Here is a 21,761-nt window from a genome sequence, read left to right on the forward strand (position 1 = left end):
TTATGTTTGTACAAAACAGAAGATGAAGAAACTCCTAGCGTTTATCGAAGAAGAACTTGTAAGTAAAACGGGAAAGTCACGTACATGAAAAAAAAAGCACAAACACAGACAGACAGACACACACACAAACACACAAATATTTTACTTGATACATCTTACAAAGTCGGCTAAAACCAACGATTTCCCAATAATTTTTGTTTCCATGGTTTCACAGCATTCCCTTTACATCCCCGCCTGGGTCGGTCAGCACCCCCCCCCCCAACACACACACACATATACACACATAATAGTGACACATTGATTAGTGAATGTGGGCTTACGCTGATTTACGGAATTAGGGAGAACCTCGAAAGCGCTAAACGGTTTAGCGTTTTAGGATTTATACTGTCTCGACTGATTATGGTTTAATGCAGTCGAATTCCAGAAGACTGACTCAATATATTGTAAATGAATCGCGTTTAATTCCGAAGCATAATAACAACATTGTGTCACAAACCACGCATTAATCCACATCCTCGGTTCCACGATTCCTTGATAGATGTCACCAAATGCCGAGGCCTAAAGGTAGACGAGAAAAGTGTCAAACAGCGGCATTGTTTGGCTAGATTTCAAGAAGGATAGGCGATTTGTCGAGAGTGTCTCACTCACCTCCCCTATCGACAAGTTCTTGCAGCCCCCACATAAACATACAACCACCGCAAAATACAATACTCTCTCCATCTCTTCTCGCGATCACCTTCTCTCTCCCTCTTTCTCTCTCAGTCTCTCTCTCTTTATCTATTTATCTTTCTATCTGCCTGTCTATCTATCCATATATCTCTCAGATTTTTTTCATATATGGCGCCAGACACAAGTTCGAGATGTCGCGATCAAACTCTGAATCGACGTGCAAATCATTACAGACTTATGTGCACCCTTTGCCAACTCCTCAACACCACTGCCCACCCCCCCCCCCCCATTACCCCCGTTGAAATTTAGTCATGATTCAAGCATTCCTCTTTCCTGAGTCACGTGCTCTCCCTTTCATTGGCAAAGATAGAAAATCAACTTAAAAGACTGTTCAAAAGCTGATATTCGTGTATGCATGGATGTCCGCATGGTATTGGCACCATAGTGGACAAGTCATCCCAGCTGGCTGTCAGATTCAGATTGCTGTAGGTGTAATGCTGTACTGTGTAACTTTCAAGGAATCAAGAACAAACTTGGGTGGATCGATCACGGTCATTACTTGCTATAACAGGTTCTTCTTCAACCTTCTCTTCCCACGATATGATTAGTGATCCATAAAACACTTTCTTTATGCATTATGAATGCATGGGGAAATGACAATAGCATGTAAGCCCATCTATACCGTTAGTTAGGATTGCTGTCGTTATTGCTATCTCATTTCTGCCTTTGCTGTATTTTTCCTTTTGTTGTTCTTGCTGCTTATTTTGCCTTTTGTCGCTGCCAGCTGATAAGGAAAAAAGTAAAAGAACTGAAAACAGATTATGATCAGTGAATGCAGCAAGCCACTGAAGAGCTTTTACTTTTCAGGGCCTCCCCCACGCCAGTTTGGTTATGGCACACGCCCATGTGAGCTTTAATAGTCAACCAGTGTCATAGAGGGTTCCATGACATTAATTTGCTCCTACGACAGTACTGTTCCCATTCAATATCTGCACGCTGAGCCAAACATAAATTCTACCCACAAACATAACCCTGTAACCCTAATCCTAATCCTCATATTAAACTAAACTTATAACCCTATCACAACCCTAACCTTAACCCTAAGTTCTTGGAGAAAATAAGACCGTAGCAGTGTCGCAGGTCCGAGGAGCAAATAATGTCATGTCTACCTCTGTCATGGAGATGTATGCTGTGCGTGTATCTCCACTACCAGTGTCAACTGACTCTCCTGTTTCATGAATTAGCGCCACCACGCGACCATTGATTCCTGAGCAACTCACTAACAGTGCCCGGGTTCGCCACTCTTACGTTTTGTTATCCCATATATCTACCATCTATTGCTGTTTCAGATACCTATCATCACCCCCCCCCCCCCCCCCCCAGCCCAGTTTGACATAGACATATTTGGTTAAACTATACATTCCCCTAAAGTGCAGTTCGTGCGAGATTATCACTCTTTAGTCAGCACTAGAGTTTTCGTTGAGGCATGATTTCGCTCCCGAATATTTTTGTTTTAGTCTTCTGGACTCCATTTCATATACCTACCTGTCATTTAAAAATCAGAGATGGTCCGACACTGTAACATTATGATGAGTACTCCATAGAGTGAAGTAGTAGTACTCCAACATGAGACATATTTCTTTAAAGATAATTATCATCAATAATTTATTCCTCTGCAGGACTTCCTGGGAGTACATAAAGAAGGGAAGTTATTTCGGATGGGAACGTTAATTTGATCAAAGCTGCGTATTAACAACAATGCGCAACAAAGGACGGGGAAAATTGGATGCCATCAGGTATAATAGTTTGTCATACAGCCCGTGACATTCAGATGACGGGAAATCAAGTGATTATGGAAATGATTTTAGAATCTTGAAGAAAGGTAAAATCTAAAAGAGATTTTGAGTCATACTTGAATAGCCCCTCGATACAACATTTGTACATCCTGTAGAAAGACATCTTCACTAGAAATAGGTAAACGTAATCATTTTTCATTATGTGTAAGAAAATAATGTCATGCAAAAGTAAAGAAGAAAATCTTCTATGAACATACAAGAAGGTTCAAACAAGGCGCCATTTTGTGGCTTCTTAAGTATTCAGACGTTCAATTCAGTTCAATTCAATTGAAGTTTTATTTTCATCCAACAGAAAAATAATGAAAATAGGCCTATACAGTGCACATTAATAAACCATAACTGTTAACAATTTGTAAACAATACAGACCATTAAGTTTTTCTAAAACAATATAGATATGAGCGAATGAATAAAACAAGGCATATTTTGCAGTACATGTATTTACAAAAGTAAACAAATAAATCGATGGAAGAAAATGATATCTACTCAAAAGCGGAGGTTATAAAGTTTAGATCATTCGAAAAACAAAATGCCAAAATCATGTGATACAAACAAATTTATCTATGTGCAATTAGAGCATTTACAACAAACACATCAATTAAATTTGATTCAATTTGATTTGACTTTAATATCAACTTTATATGATTTGACGTTAATTTGAAAATGATAATGATTTCGTTAAAAAAAAAAAATCTCAATCGTATAAGGCAAAATTCCTTGTAGCCGAGAGCTGATGAGGGAACAAATTCGAGTGACCCGAAGGAATCCCCTCGAAACATTGACCCAGAGGCTCTCTTGTGACGAATGGCGTTGACACATGGCGAAAACAGTAGGAGACATTCCAACAAGGATGTTAATTGCCGTCAAAAGGGTAGCGAGGTTCAATTACGAGTGTTGCGGTAACGAAGGAAAGTGAGAACAGGAGGGAGGGAATGTTCGATGGGGGGAGGCGGCGGTCAGGTTGGTTGCAGAAAGTCAAGAGAGGGAATATTATTGCTATGTATCTTGATGAATGTCCTCGACAACAGAAGAGAATGGTACAAGTGACGGGTGGCCTATCTGGGCCCGAAACTAAACTAAGATTTAGAGTCATACCCTTCGAGTGATAGATTTAAACTATCTGCTTTTGCACTGGAAAGTCTGTCACTCAGTTATCACTGGATATACCCAATATTTGACGACTGGTCATTTCAAGGATAACGATGTAGAATTTCTTAATCAAATCGATCTTGTGTGCATCCATAATCAGTCCTAATAAACATCTCATTAATCATTCTCTCTTCCTTTTTAAGCCTGTGTGCGATTCAAAAACAAAGATGTCGTAGGAAGCATCTGAACCCCTCCTTTCGGTCTTATCTTTCATTCTAGTTGACTACATACTATTATATATTGAAAAGTTTGCCCTATGATGATGAACAGAAATGTATGATGTTATTGATTAACAGTTGTATAGCGGACCTGGGTAGAGGGAAACCTGAAGACTAGAATTCGAGTTCATTGCACGGTACTAGAGAAAACCTAAAGACGACGACTGCAAAACACGATGACAGTTGTGCACTTCGCTACAAGACCATGCATCCTGATCTCCATTTTCGCGGGAGGAAAATTAATTGGCAGACGATCAGCATCTGCGAAGAATGCCAAGAACCTCGATCATTAGCAGCGGGAAGTGGAACGCCAGAGGGCGTGCTGACAAGTGTCGCTGGGTGTGGGTATTGACGTGTCTATCACATGTACAGGGGTAAGGAGGATGACGTTGCAGCATAAAAGGATAGTCAAAACATTAGACAAAAAGACATCATGATGTCAACTGTAGTAATGTAACTCAAACATTAACTCACCCTCCTCCTCCAATTCTGAGGTTTGATGTTGACAAGACAAAAATAAAACTAAATGAAGATGTGAAAAAACAGAGCACAAAGATGTCCACGAGGGGATAGTGTAGTATCGGTTGAGGTGAGAATTCAGCTTTTATCTTTTAGCGAGATACTTAGAAACCACTTCACTAAACGTTTAAGAGCATGCAATTCAAAGAGGAACTCAAAGCTTATTTGATTTAAAAAAGAAATCGGTTTTAAAATGGCTGAGATATTTAAAAACAAAGTAAAGCTAAGCGATCGTAATAAAAGGTGGGTCCCACCTTTTATTACGATCGCTTAGCTTTTTTGGATAACTCAGCCATTTCAAAACAGATTTCCATCAAATAATTTTGGAATCCCTCATAAAATTATATGCTCTTTCATATTTCATAAGTGGTTTTCATTATCTCAGTAAATCGTGATCTGAAAATGTTGAAAACCTCAAACTCCATCTCAACCGAAACTGTATCATCCCTTTAACATCCTGGTTTCATCTCCCCTCCCCTTCCATAACTGCACTGTTTTCTCTCATCGGTCTCCATCGTTTGCGGCTCTCTCGCTCGCTCTCTCTCTCTCTCTCTCTCTCTCTCTCTCCCTTTAAACCCTCCCTCCAACACTCCCTCCCCTTGACCAGTACCTGAATAGCCTTTTGTCAAGGCCCTCTCGCTGTAATGGGCTCACTTCACCATACAGCGAGAGGGCCTTGACAAAAGGCTAGTCCCTGAACAAATCGGCGCCACGCCAAGTCAGAACTGCGGCGGATTCGAGAGCGCCTCCTCTCGACACCCCCTATCATCTTCTACATGACGACGCTAAAATTGACCTGCTCTTGCTACCGAATTCTGCTACCCCCTTCTTTCGCCCCAAATACCAGTGATATCATGCAACCATGAGTGGAAAGGAGAACAGAAGCTGTGGCCGACATGCAAACAGGAATAGCTGCGTCAAAGTGTATGAGAGAGGGAGACAGATGTAAATTCGCGTATGTGTTGGCTGCTCGTCATCCGCTCAAAAACGTCCCAAATACTACTGCGCCATGCTGCTGTACTACAGTAGTTACGTGCAACACAGTCGTGCGTGACTATCTTCCTCTTATTCTTGCTGCCGTTTGCCTGCATGCGCGTGCGTTTAACACGATGTGCATCTTCACTGCTTACGGTACTTTAAAGGATCAATGCGTAAGCTTTTTGGCGGCGCTTTTCTGTTTGATATTTAATGCACCAAGTGATAGTGAGCTGATCCACTTTGTCGAGCCCATAAGCCCTGTATACATACTCGCACGCTGGCGCCCATTACTATCGTTATTTTAATCATGATTATATCAGTACTTCATTCATGCACAAGTCGAGATAATTGTCCCAGCGCGCAGCTGTCTCGGTCTCGGGCCGCAGTCCTGACCCTTCACCCCCATGTGTCTCCCAGCGGTGATGATTAGGCTAGTCGGAGGTGGACCCTGGATGATTCTCGGAAAGATGAGGATAAGAAGTCAATTATCTTCTCCCCATCTCCTCCGTCACCACGTTACTACACGTTTTCGAACCTAGCGAGCATCTCCTCTTCTCTTTTGAGGAAAGACGAAGAGATATTTTTCGCACCCCTGTGGTAGTACAGGAGATCAGTTTTCGACTCTACTAGGAAATGAGAGGTATTTCTTCCTCATATAGCTATCAAAGCTAGCGGGCAACTTTAGAGCATTTGTGCGTGTCGAGTATGGCCACAGCTCTGGCAAGATCACCACACGTAAAACAAGGGAAAGAAAGAAAGACGAATGCTCCGATTGGTAAAACTTGCTCATAAGATTCACTCGAGATGCCACTTTCTTCAATAGTTGTTGTTGTTGGTTTGTTGTGTTTTTTATGGGGGGGGGGGTGCAATGTCACGTGATCGAGTTGACTCCATGAAATAGAGCAAAATCAGATAAACAGAATGATGAATGTTTTATCCAAAAGTCGGATATAGAACAATAAAGTTGAAGAGCTTTAAGTGTCAAGGTGTCATAATGGAATGTAATCATTTGACATCTCTACCATTGGTTTGGACAGAATCATATCTGAATATGCGTTTGTTTACAGCGTTTCACACACACATCACCTTCTGACGGCTAGATTCGTTTTTTGCTGGTTTTTTTGTTGACATGGGTATTTTCTTACGGGTGATATGTTCGTTATTCCGAAGGCTCGTTAAGCCGAAAATGAAATAAAATTCGTTATTCCGAAGATTCCTTGTTCTGAAACGCACAAGTTCCATCCATACCTAGATGTTCGTGCATCCGAAAATCAAATAAGGTTCGTTAACCCGCACATCTTGTAGCATTAAATATTCCGAAGGTTCGTTAGTCCGGAAATGAAATAAATTTCGTTATTCCGAAGGTTCGTTAATCCAAAACTGAAATAAGGTTCGTTATTCCGAAGGTTCGTAAGTCCGGAAATGAAATAAGGTTCTTTAATCCGAAAATGAAAAAAAAGACGGCTTTTCACAAACCGCTGACTTCGCGAATCTCTTTTTTAAGTTTCTGATTAACGAATCTTCAGAATAGCTAACTTTCAGATTACCAGACTTTATTTCATTTTCGGACTGACGAACCTTCCGAATAACGAACTGTACCCACATTTAAGTTCACTGCATACGCACGACAAGGAACAATTCTTGACCTCCAAGGCTTGACTGGGTTAATTTGCATTGAAAAAAAAAAGAAGAGATGAGTCAAGATAATAAATGATGACGAATGTAGCGAGACGTCATCTGCTGGGTACGGGCGAGTGACCTAGTCTTCAGCTTTCTTTGTAGGCTGAAATTGGCTGCAGACGTGAGCATCATCTGTTTTCGAGGTCTATCTTTCCTATAATTGTCCCTGACATCTACCTCCTCTTTTTCCTCCTCTTCATAGAGAGACTTTTCTCCTTTCCTTTTTCTTTCCATCTTCTCCTTCTTTTTCGTCAAATTATTGTTCTTATTATCTATATCATTATTTTCATTATTATTATTGATATTATTTTATTAGTAGTATTATTGCTGTTATAATAATAATAATAATAACAATAATAATGATAACAATAATGATAATGATAACAGTTGTTATTATTGTTGGTAGTAGTAGTAGTTGTAGTAGTAGTAGTGGTTGTAGTAGTAGTTGTAGAAGTAAGGAATTTGTAGTAGTATCATTATCATTCTTATTGCCATTATCATCATCTTTATTATATATAGCTTAATCGTTTTTGATTCACAACGTGTACCAAATAATATGTACGAGGCTGACATGCAACTCCTTTAATCTATAACACGTCACGCCTGACCTCTTTCTGTCGGACTGGTTTCCACAATGGCACAGAATAATATACTCTCATAGTACTTCTGCTGGTGTTTACAGCCTATGAAAGCAGGAAGATAAAGAGATTGGCGTCGGAAAGAATTGCTTTTCCAGACAATCTCGCGTTGCGTTGTAACGTGCATGAATACAGTCTCCGTAGTCCATACTTGGAAAATCATATTAATAGCACGTAACCGTGCAGGGTTGGGGTGGGGTGGGGGAAAGTAAGACTTGATTGAATATAACACCTTAGTCCTGAGCCATAATGTTGCCTGGTATTTCTACCTGTACGTGTACTTCTAAATGCCTGCGCGATCGAATGGTACTGTCTCTCTCAATCATGTTATCATTTTAAGCTTTTTCTCTTTTCCCAATTCAGTATTTCCATAGTGTATACGCTATCGTCTATACATGCCCTGTTTTTCTCATTACATGGAATGGTTTATGTACGCTACTTGTGATTCTTTGTGTCTTTGGACGTATTCGTTTATGTTTTCTTTTAGCCGTGAAATAAAAAAGAAAGAAAGAAGGACAATTGAAAAAGCTTTAAAGCATAGTATTCCGAGGCAACCTGATTTTGCCAGAACGTCATATCGTCATATCAAAGCGGTGACGAATTACGTGGGTTACAATACTTAAAAGCAGACAATCTACTTTTCCCATTTGTATTTCATGATCCACCAACATCTAAGGAAGATTGTAACACATAGGCTAATCCGGTGAGAGTACTTCGTCATGTCCAGAATGCCATCTCAGTAAACACAAACTTTTACGACCGTCATCCATGTTTACGCTGGACCAAAACGTGCTGGCTGGACTTAGGCCAATAAACACTCCCCGTAGCAACCAGCGTGACAACGGCGGGGATGACGTCACCACGATTACGCGCTTCATGGGTACCATCGCAAATCGCGTCAATTGCATTTGTTATGATTGATGGTTGCGGATAAAGCACGTTTCGCTACCTTGTATCATTCAAATCAGATTCGATTCGTCGACGTCGAAGATGAAGAAACAAGAGAATTCATTACAGGAGTAGTGAGTAGAAAGAAAATGATGTAGTTTCCAAGCAAATTTACAACTCTAACACATCCATTCGGTTTTATTACACCCCTTGCTCTTTTTGTTTTACTGTCTCTGGTCATCTATCCCTCTCTCAAGAATTGCATATTTTTGCCACAATAATGTGAATGCTCTGTAACAATTTTGAGTCATTCGGTCATTCTGGCATAATATAGTTTCACTAGAAGCGTGTTCGCAGAGTTAAACAATCATTTTGATGATATCCAGCCGCAAAACTTTCATTTTGGTCGCAAAGTGTCCAGAGAGCCTCAAAAAATAATGACGAGCGATCTTCCTAAATCATCGATTGAATTTTTTGTGAGGAAAGAAGAGCTGTCATTCCACTGCCTCGTGCTCATAATAAAACTGAAATGATTAACGTTTGGTCATGAAATCTTTATATTGTTATGAGGATGTAAATCAAAAACCCAAACGTGATTAAAATGAGCTGGACGGATGGGATAAATGATTCAGAAGACACTGTATGTTTAGAGGGAAGAAGGGAAATAAAACTCTACATCTCTGGTTGATTCACCACTACCATACAATAATGATATAGTATAGAGCTATGCTATAAACATATATCTATTAAGGTATTCTTACTTTAACAGATTAATGATGTGATATTCAGTGATCATAAATTGATGTATTTCATGGAGACAAATGAGCTCAGGAAATCATTCGTCTCTCTGAGAACGATGTGGTGCAATTATCATGTTTGAACTTGGAATGAAACCCGCTGTCTAACTCGGGTTCTGAAAATGTCATCAGAAATATTCACTTCAGTAACCCGTAAAACATTAGAGTAAGGACCACCGTCTTTCCCACGATGGAAAGGATGATAGAGTTGGGTTTTTTTTTTTCAATTAAAGATTTGAATAAAAAAATACATATATAAAACATCTACAGGGATAATTACAATACACGAAACTCAATTTACTTTGAACTTGACTACGAGCAGTAATGGCATATTATCTTTGCTCAACTTTGTTTGTGTTTGTAGTTGTTGTTTTTTTCTCAGCATTCTGAATTACTTGGACTTCATGAACATCCACTAGAACCTGAAGTATATCTACGTGATTCAAATAGTCTGGTGAATTTCTATACACGTTCTTGCAAAATGAGCTTTATACAGCGATTAAGATCAATCGAGAAAATTCCCCGGTTGTTCGAAAGTGACAGGACTGCAGCTGCAACCTCGGACGCCCATCTAACTCCGACATAACGATGACATTTCATCTCCCCACATCCTGGTATCTTATCCATCTCACTCTTGGAAACCATCCATCTTTCTCCTCCCCCTCCTCCTCCTCCTCTTCTTCCTCCTCATCCTTTCTTCTCCTGCTATCTATCGCATGAAGGTCATTTGCGCTGTATTTACAGTCCTCATTGCATGCTGCGCGAGGGAAATGGAGGAGGTCTTCAAAAGCATGCAGGAAGACAAACTTAATGATGAAACCTTATTCTCTGTTATCAAAGAAAATAAGATATCTATGTTCTCGTCGAAACTGAAATAAAATCTAAATTTAAATTGAATTCAGTTGATGGGTGCAGTTTGGATCACTTATGCAAGCCCCCATCAAACAGAGTGTGTGAGAGAGATAGAGAGATAGAGAAAAAAAAGCAACGACAGACTGACTCAATAGGTAATTCGAAAGCTTGAACTTTCTTCTCAATCCAAACCTATCTCAGGGAGTAAGCTACGGTCCTTTCGATAAAAATTTGGCAAGATATAACATGGATTTGATTAACTTGTCAATGAATTTCTATTCTATGGGTCGAAATATGGCACACACAGGCCCTACATCGCCCACTCTACGCGAATCAATCAATATCTACATGGATGCAATAATCATTTTGCAAATCATCATGTCGATTGAAGAAAAGATGCAAGTATAGAAATTCGTCAATTTTTCTCGAGGCTTACTGAACTCATATAGTAAACGCACATGCATTTTGGTCTTTGATATATTCTGTAAGAAACGGCTACCGGGAAAACTGGACATCGCATTCGAAGAAAAAAAAAATGGTTACTGTTTGTTATTCCGAAGATTTGTAATCCGAACAGGAAATAAGGTTCATTATTCCGAAGTTCGTTCATTCCGAAGGGTCATTAATCCGATAAAGAAAGAAAAAAAATTCATTCCAAAGGTTCATTAACCGGGAAACGAAATAGGTGTCGTAATTCCGAAGATTCGTTAATACGCATCTTCTTTTCATTTTCGGATTAACGAACCTTCGGTTTTTATCACACTTCATTACAAACTTTCGGATATCGAACCTTTGGAATAACGCCACAAATGTTCAGATTAACGAACCTTTTTTTTCATATTCGGATTAAGGGATATTAGTATACTCTAGATATACGGACTTTATGTGTTTCGGAGAACGAACCTTCGGAATAACGAACCATATTTCATTTACAGATTAACGAACATTTGGAATAACGGGCATGATCCAATCAAAACACGCAACGAATTAATCTTGAGGAGTTGACTACAAAAACAAACAAACACCAAAGTACCTTACATGCCTTTACTTAGGGAAGTTGAAGAAAGTGCGACCATGTCATACAGAGTTCGATAATCATTTGAATATGAAATTGTGAGGGGCTGAAAGACGTGCAAACAAAGGAAAGACAAGGGTAGATTTGTGTAGAATTCACTACTCTGAAAACAAAACAAAACAAAACAAAACGAAACCCAACCCAACCCAACAACAGCAGAAGGGTCCGCAATACAACCGTAAGAAGGCTTCTTCATTATCTGTCGGTTTATAAACACACAAGACCAACTATCCATCATGCATGTTGTACATCGTTAGGTAAGCATCGACTAACACGGCAGACGGATGTGCAGTAGTACTGGTAACATCTCAGATAGGTTCACAACTGCCACAGCTGTCGCAGCAAGCTTAGATGAGTGTATTTTGGGTTACTATAATCCCGATGTAAATGTCAGAGAGAGAAAGGGGGTACGAAACGGTCGCTAAATAACAACCAAATAATATCATCTCGTCTTCAGTGGACGTGACAGGGATTACTTTTCCCATTTTCTTTTTTTATTTCATTTTTAATTTGTTGTACTTATACTATGTAATAACAACCCCGTGTTGATGATAGTTTAATGTACGATTCTTTTTTTCTTTTTACATTTCTTGTGTTGTATACATAGTGTATATCTCCTGTTCTGATGTAATGTATGTGTTTTGTTTTTATCCGTTTGTACTTTTGAATTGTAAATTGTTATAAATTTTATATACACGGACCCATTAAAAACAGTTATTGCTGAATGGGTCTTTCTGTGTTGAAATGAATAAATGAAATAAAAAAAAATGAAATGAATCATGTGTACATGAATAAGCACACACACACACACACACACACACACACACACACGTATTTATAGATAGATGTTTAGATAAATATATAGATATAGATATAGCTATATATATATATATATATATATATATATATATATATATATATATATATATATATATATATCAGGGCTCGACACTAACGGTGGCCCGGTGGCCCGGGGCCACCAAATTTCAGAAAAGGGCAAATTTGGTGGCCCACCTCGGGCCACCAGAATTTTTTGAAAAGTGTGTCAATAAATTCGTAACTTTTTGCGCCGGAAATGCATAAATGCATGCAGTGAGTGTGCGACTTATTTTTTTTTTAAAATGGACTTTTATCAACGTTTTTTTTTTTTTCGGGCCACCAAATTTCTCTCTCGGGCCACCAAAAATTTGAAATTAATGATTTTGGTGGCCCCACCGGGCCATCGAAAAATAAAGTTAGTGTCGAGCCATGTATATATATATAGATGTAGGTATAGATATAGATATAGATATAGATATAGATATAGATATAGATATAGATATAGATATAGATATAGATATAGATGTAGATATAGATGTAGATGTAGATGTAGATATAGATATAGATGTAGATGTAGATATAGCTACAGATATAGATATAGATATAGATATAGATATAGATATAGATGTAGATATAGATAAATATAGATATATATGTAGATGTAGATATAGATATAGATATAGATATGGATATAGATGTAGATGAAGATATAGATATATGTACAGATGTAGATATAGATGTAGATATAGATATAGATGTAGATGTAGATGTAGATATAGCTATAGATATAGATATAGATATAGATATAGATAAAGATATAGATATAGATATAGATGTAGATGTAGATATAGATAGATATAGATATAGATATAGATGTAGATGTAGATAAATATAGATATAGATATAGATATAGATGTAGATATAGATATAGATATTGATATAGATATAGATATGGATATAGATATAAATATAGATATAGATATAGATATAGATGTAGATATAGGTATAGATACATAAATAGATATACAGATATGCATGTCTTATGATGTGTTGTGTGTATATTAGCATGATTGGTTGAGAAACAAAAACTTTGCCGTTCAGCAAAACAGAATAATTTATTCTCTTCTCTCGTTTGACGAGCCATATTCTGTTTCTACCTGTTTCAAGAGTACTTGGAAGAACGGGTGCTGTTCGTTATTCCGAAGATTCGCAATTCTGAAGGTTCGTTATTCCGAGGGTTCGTTAATCCGAAACACTCAAATTCCCTATACCTAGAGGTTCGTTAATCCGAAAATGAAAAAGGGTTCGTTAATCCGAACATTTGTGGCGTTATTCCGAAGGTTCGTTATTCCGAAGATTTGCTAATCCGAAAATGAAACTCGGATTAAGGAACCTTCGGAATAACGAATCTTCGGACTGAAGAGCCTTCGGAATAACCAACCTTCGGAATAACGAGCTGTAACCGGAAGAACAATCTAATGATGCATCCTCTCTCTCGGCATTGGCTACTATAGACAACGATGGTGTGAAAAGGCTTGTATTAGACTTAGAGATTAGTCTTTGAACGCAATAAGAAAGCTTTTCTTTCGGTTTCTTTACTATTTGAAGCGAAACCTACGAGATGATAAACGTTCAAGCGTGATTCCACGAATTTACGTTATCTATCAGCCGGAGTCACATATATTTTATGCAAATTGGATGAGGAAATGATTCCATAGCAACCGGAAACGCCTGTTCGCTGGTACTCAAATCTCTAATAAACGTAGCAAATGTAACCGTGTAACAATCCTTTCAATATGTGTCCTGCTGGAAAGAACACAGTGTCCCACAGTGTGAGAAACACAATGTGAACTTAATGTGAACCCAGTGTGAAATCTCTTCATACTTCGAGCGTTTTAACAGTGTGAACACATTGTGAATCATCAATTCACACTGTGACACAGATCATTACCATGTGAACACTCAGTGAAAACCAAACCACAGTGTGAAATCATCTCCAGACTGTTTAACTCGAGCGTTTTCACACAATCGACTATGTGACCACACTGTGAACACACTGTGGGACACTGTGTTCTTTCGAGTAGGGTCGTTAGTATGTAATATACAGAACAATATATGGCTGAGATGCAAATCTTAAATTCACTCATTATCAATACTAGCCATACGATACATGATTATGCAATCATTCTTGATGAATAAATATGGTCAACTCATACTTCATTCCTTCACTAGCATCAAATGAATAACTGAAAGAGTAAATTGTCACATCTACACACTCTGTAACTGATATACTTTTAATACAAAGTGAATGTAAAACCCCTTACATCACTCATCCTCCGTGTAGCACTGTGTATTAGATCCTAAATTCCAAGAAATTTTAATTATTCCTCGTAGCAATACACAAAAATACACGTACACACATTCATATAAATAAGTGTAAGGTAAATAAGTATTGGCAAGTGTTCACATACAATATGAATCACTTCAGATACATTTTGTCTTTAGCTATTCGTCAACGCAGCTGTTCATAATTGTCTATAAACGAAAGTCGAAATTGTTTCCGAATAATAGAATGTCGTACTGAAAGCAAATAAGAAGCTACGGCGCCATGATTTCTTTAAGGCCACAATAGGATGTAGTAAACTGCGAGGTAACCTCGCAATGGCTCGGCCATTTTACGCATGTATTGAACGAGCGGTTCGTCTGAAGTCAGAGGTCAAATATCAGCTAGGTATCTAGGTGCAACCCTATTAGGATTATGGGCTCGGAGAGGGAAGGGTTGAGCACGACAGTTGCTCTTCGAGAAACCATTACAAGACTTATCGTCTTTCAATTCCACAGTGCAAGATATAAACGATCGCAAAATGTGAACATGACAACTACAGGCGACTATACAATCGAAAGCAAACCTTTGCATACTATATAGCAGGCAGTGAAAACACTGCCACATAATGAAAAGGACCAATTATCCAAATGTCGCAAATCTAAATTGGTGTCGATTCTTTAACTATCAATGCCAAAAAAGGGGGACGTCTGATAAGCTTTACGTTACATCAGTTCTACCAAGGCTGTCTCTTCGGAGGAGACGCAGTGGTTATAGAAGAAAAAGAGAATCGGGTAGTGGAAGAAGAAGAGGAGGAAGAAAGGAAAGGAAGAATGAGGAGAAGAAGAAAGGGGCAAAATAAAACAAAACAAAACAAAAGGATGGTAATGACAAGAAATTAAAGAGGAAGAAAATATAGGTGACGAAAAGGAACGTTTATAAGGACAAGAAGGAAATTTAAGGAGATGAGAAAATGTATGAGGAAGAAGTTATCATAATAAGGAGGAGAATCACTTGTGGTATAGATAAGTAGCTAAAATAACGTAGATACCAAGGTTTGTGATCCATAACTTTCCGGAGCTTTGTAGAGTTAATCGTCGTGAGATCCTACGGGCAGCGCTGCGCTGCACCGAAGTGTGAACCGATAGGAACCCATGTGGTAATGACATCTCATTTTCCCTATACATTCCTCATGGTTCACGGGCGATAAGCCCCCGTATACCAGTGCGTGGATCCATACGGCATTCCAGAGCGGTTACTTGGACGTACCTTGCGGCGCACCAAGTCACTATGGCGGATATAGCACATCATACAATGACATTCGAATGTATGGTTGTCCATGACCATGGTAAATCAGAAACGTCGAGGGCAGCTTTCGTGGTTTATCGTCTGGTTTTGTTAATAGCGCAAACTGCAGAAATTGATATTATTTTATACACCACTGGGTTATACATTAGTTCTCCCTTGGGGGGGGGGGGGGGGGTATGGTCAGCAATAGAAATCATTCTTTCCTTCTATGGCAGATGTCATGACGCATAGGAGACAGTTTAAGAACACAAACAAACGACCCCTTGTAGTTGATCCATAGAAAATTATCTGAACATAACAGATTGATAATTCTATGGTTTACACTGCGAACTTATCATATAAGTGGAATTGACTGTATCATTTTTCCAAGTGGGCAACGTCACGTATATCATTTGGAATAAAATTTAATCTCCTGACATTGTAGACATTTCTGTAAACCGCCGAAAATAACAATGAAATGATATAATGAAAAGCTTTACTTGATATGCAATGAATAAAAAGGTCCATACAGGATTTCTCTTCATACTATGAACTCCAGATATCTAATGGTGTGAAAAAACTGAGGAAAGATTGCAAAATATCATCCTAAAGCCCAGACTTCATGCTTTTTGTGCAACAGGTGAATGGGACGACACTTATGTCTATGTACTATAGATTAACACGATGTTAATCTGAGCTGTGTCATCTGTAAATATCTCGTGAAATACACAGCACGCTCATTTTAGCGTCATAAGTCAATATAACGTGGAGTGTTGACAGAACAGTGTACACAATCATGGAAGCCGGAATGTTCAAACCCTAATAGTACTTAAGTATTCACGTCATTATCACTCCCATGTCTAAATTGCTATGAGAGCAACTGCTATAGTGTGCAGCATGTGGTTACTTGTTCTCATTTTATCACACACATAAATGCATGTGAGAAGAATCTTCTGAGCCCCGAGTAATAGTCATTCTCTTTTGTTTATCATTACTTTTGGTCTTAATTGTACCCGTGCTCCTCATCCTGTTCCCCTTACTAGGCTTTTGTTGGGACCTACACTCAACAAGCTTTGCTTTTTAGTAGGTTCCATCGTATTTCTCTTCGCATCTTTTACTTTGATTGAAAATGACACATCGACCGTTATGTATTACTTTTGTATTCCTATTTCTTCATGTATATATCCAAGCTGGACATTCTGTATTATATTTTGTTATATACCATGTATTTTCCATCGAGAAATACGAAAATAAATTGAAATTGAAATTGAACAATCACCTTTCGATAGTCGATAGACGCGTGTCACAATCGTTTCATCGTCCGAAGACTTTGTTCACACACTTATGGGTATACCAGCAGATACACTGTATATACCATGGGACATATTGACTATGTATTCTTTAGGTCGCCCGACAATAAGCAATGCGCTAGATATGGACGCATATTTGGCAGTATCTTTTTATTGTGGTTATCATGCACACCCCCATATCACATACGAACATTATATTCACAGCTTTCATCCTAGTAAGTTCAATGACCCGTATACTCCTGTATGATATGTTCTGATTGGTTATTCTAACTCTTCTTAGTTCGGATATTTTACTGAGACAAATTCTTTCGTTAAAGTCGGAGATTTATCACATTTTTTTTCCCGTGAAATTATCACCGCCGGGATATGCTTTGTCTATCATTGCAAAAAGGTATGTATGTCATCAATGATCCTAGGATAACTTAAAAACGTTGTGGAGTATCTTAAAGTGACCGAATCAATGAATAAAGTGATTCGTTCCATGAAACATCTTTGTAGATGAAATGCCAATAAAAGAAAAGAAATTAAAGTGTAAACTTACTTAAACACACCCTCTTTTTGAAGATGTTGCATCTCGAGGTCATGATTGCTCAGTGCAAGAAAAACGTTCTTTCGGAAGTCATTCACCATCCTCATTACTATTAAGCATTCAACAAGTTATTTTTCATCATCGATAAAAGAATAAACGCAAAGAGATATGTTGCACAATAGGACTTAAAGAAACGTTCGCACCAAGTGCGAATCGATCTCGACCTGTCAAACAGAATTGCGGAGACAACGAGCCGTAATTGAATTCTGTATGGTTACAATTAACTCTTATCAAAGCGGATGATGATTGTTAAACGGACGAGTAATGGAAACATAAAAGAACACACCTATCTTAAGACGGTATTGACACAAAGAGGTGGCTCAAACTGGACCAGTGGGTAGGACCAGGGGTCGCATGTCGTGTATTACGCCGAGATTGATGTGATAAGCGGACGGTAGGATTTAGATCCGTATCGCGTCGGACTATTTCTTACGATTTTCCCCCAAACAAGTGACGCCGTGGTGTGAGTTAGAAGTTCCGATGATGAACGCTGCATAGTAACTACGCACGTAAAGATGCCTTACTTCATGTATTACTTGACTGCGTTGGACATATACGTACATTTGGGGGAAAGAGTGAGGGAATTAGTAAGCGCTTAGTCTCTGTCACAGGAGAGCAAAGATCAAGCAAGCTATAATCGTACGAACATAACTAGGGCATGGTAGTGATCTACAAAACTTCCATATCATGGTCATTTGAATTAGCTGACGGCATCTGAACTTGATATTTATTTAAGTACTCTTTAATGGTAACCTCGAAAGAATAACCTCTGTTCAGCAGACATCTGGTAATCTTTACCTACACAGGTCGAAGGAAGGTGATGATATTGAGGGGAATGTAGGCCAGGTTACTCTTACTGGCTCTTCGGCTTCTACTGTGTAAGATGAAAACATGAGACTTGAGGTCAATTGCCTTTGAGGTAACTAAACTTGTGGTGCAGTGTAACATTCGATACATGGGCAAGTCACAACCAAACATTTGCGAGTAACTTGGAATAAGAAAATGAGCTAGGAGTGGATGACTGAAGGGGGATGGGCAGGGTTGCAAAAATGTAACTCTATTTTTTTTTCGATGTGATGTTAACAAATAGACTCCACGCCTCTGCCGCCATCGGCGGTGCCAAACGAACACGACACAATGACATCAGCATTGCGTCACAAGCGTCACACAAACACGTCGGCTGCGTGCCGATACTGTTAGTGGAGATACCAGAAGTGTATCGATATGCGTCAGGTGAAATAGTACAAGAGAGAGAAAGAGAAGGGGGGGGGGGGGATAGAGAGAGAGGGAGAGAGGGATGGAGAGAGCAGAAGAAAGAGCTTTTTACCAGGCGTTAAAGTTTCGATCGCTCCCGCCAACCTATGTTCTCCGCGAATGCGATCATCGTTTTATCGCCTGACGGCAAACTTCCACTCCGGCAGTCTCCGCGCCTTGTGACCTTGCTACAGTTTGTCTTTTTGCCTCATCAAACTCTTCTTCAACAACATGACATTGCACAAACAGGATGAGGGTAACTCCTTTTGGTGTCTGTGTACTCGGGTCAATAATAGTATTAAGCCGTCTTATATCAATGAGTCACATGCTCAGACGGAAGTAAAACACTCAACAGATGAATACGGGAAGAAAGAGGGAAACTTGGAGTCGAGAGGGCGAGAGGAAACAGACGACGAAGATGATGTAAACAAGAAAAAGAAGAAGAAGAAGAAGAAGAAGAAGAAGGAGACGACAAAGAGGAAGATAGAAAGACGAATAAGAAGGAAATATGAAGAAGAGGAGGAGGGAGATGCTGCAGGAAGAAATGATAATGAAGAAAAAAGTAGAGAAGGACGAGGAAAAGAAGAAAGAATTAAGAAATCATAAACTAGAAAATTAAGTCAAATACAGAAAGAAAAGAGCACAAAAACGGAGAGGAGATGCTGGGAAACATGAGACAAGAAGTTTAAAAGACACTTCACTGTTGTTGTTGCTTTTCCCAATGAGAACATACTCCCTTCACAAGTTCACAACGATAACAACAGCAGCAGCAGCAGCAGCAGCAGCAGCAGCAGCAACAACAACAACAACAACAACAACAACAACAACAACAACATTGTTTACCGAGACATCATTATGGCAAGAGGAATCACTGGTGGACTGACGGAGAAGCGTGCAGTCAAGTAAACTAAAAACACATAAACGGTAGAAGGTATAACGGAAACATGCAGAGACAGATTGAGAAAGTATACAACGTTTTTAAAAAGTTCTATTTTTACACGTGAATGTCAGAATAAGCAAATGAGGACTTTCATTTACTTAAAAAACCCTTAAAAAAAGACGTGATCATAATTGATTTCAAAAACACATTTGACCTTTCACAAATAGCTATTCCCATAATATCTTATAAGCATTGTAAACGAACTCTCTTGTATGAATAGCTTGTTTACTGCAGCCGCCATTTTGTTTCGCCATTTTGCTTTTGTCGACTCTCATTCGGCAGATTAAATCACTAATTTCTAAGATAGAGGTATAGATGAGACATACTACAATTACATTTTAACACATCTTTTGGGCAAATAATCTTCTTTTTTTAGCGTTAAATAGAAGATGAGTATGCATGGTATTATGCAATGTATTACCGATACTTATCACCGTGTCTCCTTGTTGCCTTTTGAATTTCACTGTTCTTTGGGTTGCATTTAGACAACTACGGGAGAATGAATGTCGTTGTTTATAATAATCTTTCTTATTACGAGGCACTCCTTATGATGAGGCACTCGATCGCAAGATACTTCTACTGGAGATACTCCGACGCCATACTTCTACGTGTCACACTCATTAATGTTCTAAAACTATCGATGAACTCAAGTATATAACGCAATGTCGCTTGGGACGTTGCCTTTTCAGTTATCAATGTCCAAGGCAAAGCTATTGGCAAGGATGGTGTTGGTAGAACATAATTATTCACGTGATATCAGTGGTCATTAGCTAATCATGGTAGATTGGTAAGACATTAAACAGAAATAAAACAATATCAGAGGCATGTCGGCTTAAAGTATGCGAGAATTTCTAGCATCGCCTGCATCATCCAAGTGTGGCAACTTTCCAATCTTGAACAGTATATCAAGTAGCATAATTAGACTAAAATCCATCGATGCTATAATCTTGAAAGCTTACCTTTGAGACTGATACCGGCATACCGTGTTCTATACCGCCCAGCAGCCGGAAACCCCAAGGAGGGCCGCCAGTCATACGGACCCGCACCGTTTCCTCCATATTCACCATCCTGATCAAGCTTACTCCTCCGTAATCCGTAGGGAATTTTTTACAAATTGGATGATGACTGGACCCCCAAAATTGAGAGTATCTCTGCTTTTTTGTTGTTGTTTGTTTTACTTGAGTTTCCTCCGAGGTTGTTAGTCTCCAGTAGATCTAAACATGTTGAGGGGGTCAGTTACGAGGGCCCGGGCTCAAGATGGTAACCCGGGCATGAGTTTCCACTTAACCCCCGTCAACCTGGCGTTTGAAACAATCCCAGGCAGAGGCCTACCACGGGCGGGAGTTCCAGTACCGTGGGCTAATTATACCAAGATAGCACCATGGCATAACTTTGTCCTGTGTAAACTGATGATCGCGAGATGCTCTCGAGATGGTTGCTTCCAGAAGAGGGGTTTGTTTACCCCGCGTTCGAGGTGGTATCGTCCCGTGCGTGTGTGATGGTGTGGGTGTGCGTAATCATCATTATGCTCGTGTGTGTGTCTGTGTGCGTGTATGCGTGTGTATGTGTGTGTATGCGTGAGTGGGTGCGTACGAGGATGTGTGTGTGTGTGTGTGATTTGAGTGTGTGTATGAACAGGTCCTGACTATCACGGCAGATCGCTATGCCCAACTCCTTCACATTCTCCGCGTAACTCCAGAGAGTGCACAAAGACTGGAGGATGAAGTGCTGGAGAAATTGGTGCCAATTTGATGGTGCGGCAAGGTTAAACACGATACATTCATACAGTACCGCAATACATATTAACATCGACAGCAGCGACAAAAGTAGCAGCGAACAGCAAGAAAGCTTATGTAATCAATAAAGTGACAATGAGTAATTAACAAACGGAGAAAGACATGTTATCAAGGATGCAATAATGA

At 39.1% G+C, this 21,761-nt stretch overlaps 1 pseudogene; it reads right to left on the bottom strand.

Moving 5' to 3' along the window:
- Window positions 1–21,224, bottom strand: part of LOC139725348 (uncharacterized) — a 71,180-nt pseudogene extending 49,956 nt beyond the window's left edge.
- Window positions 21,225–21,761: the final 537 nt, after the last annotated feature.

This window comes from Diadema antillarum, unplaced genomic scaffold (assembly GCF_040938485.1).
Source record: "Diadema antillarum isolate AM-2024a unplaced genomic scaffold, OU_Dant_1.0 seq00000035_RagTag, whole genome shotgun sequence".
NCBI lineage: Eukaryota > Metazoa > Echinodermata > Echinoidea > Diadematoida > Diadematidae > Diadema > Diadema antillarum.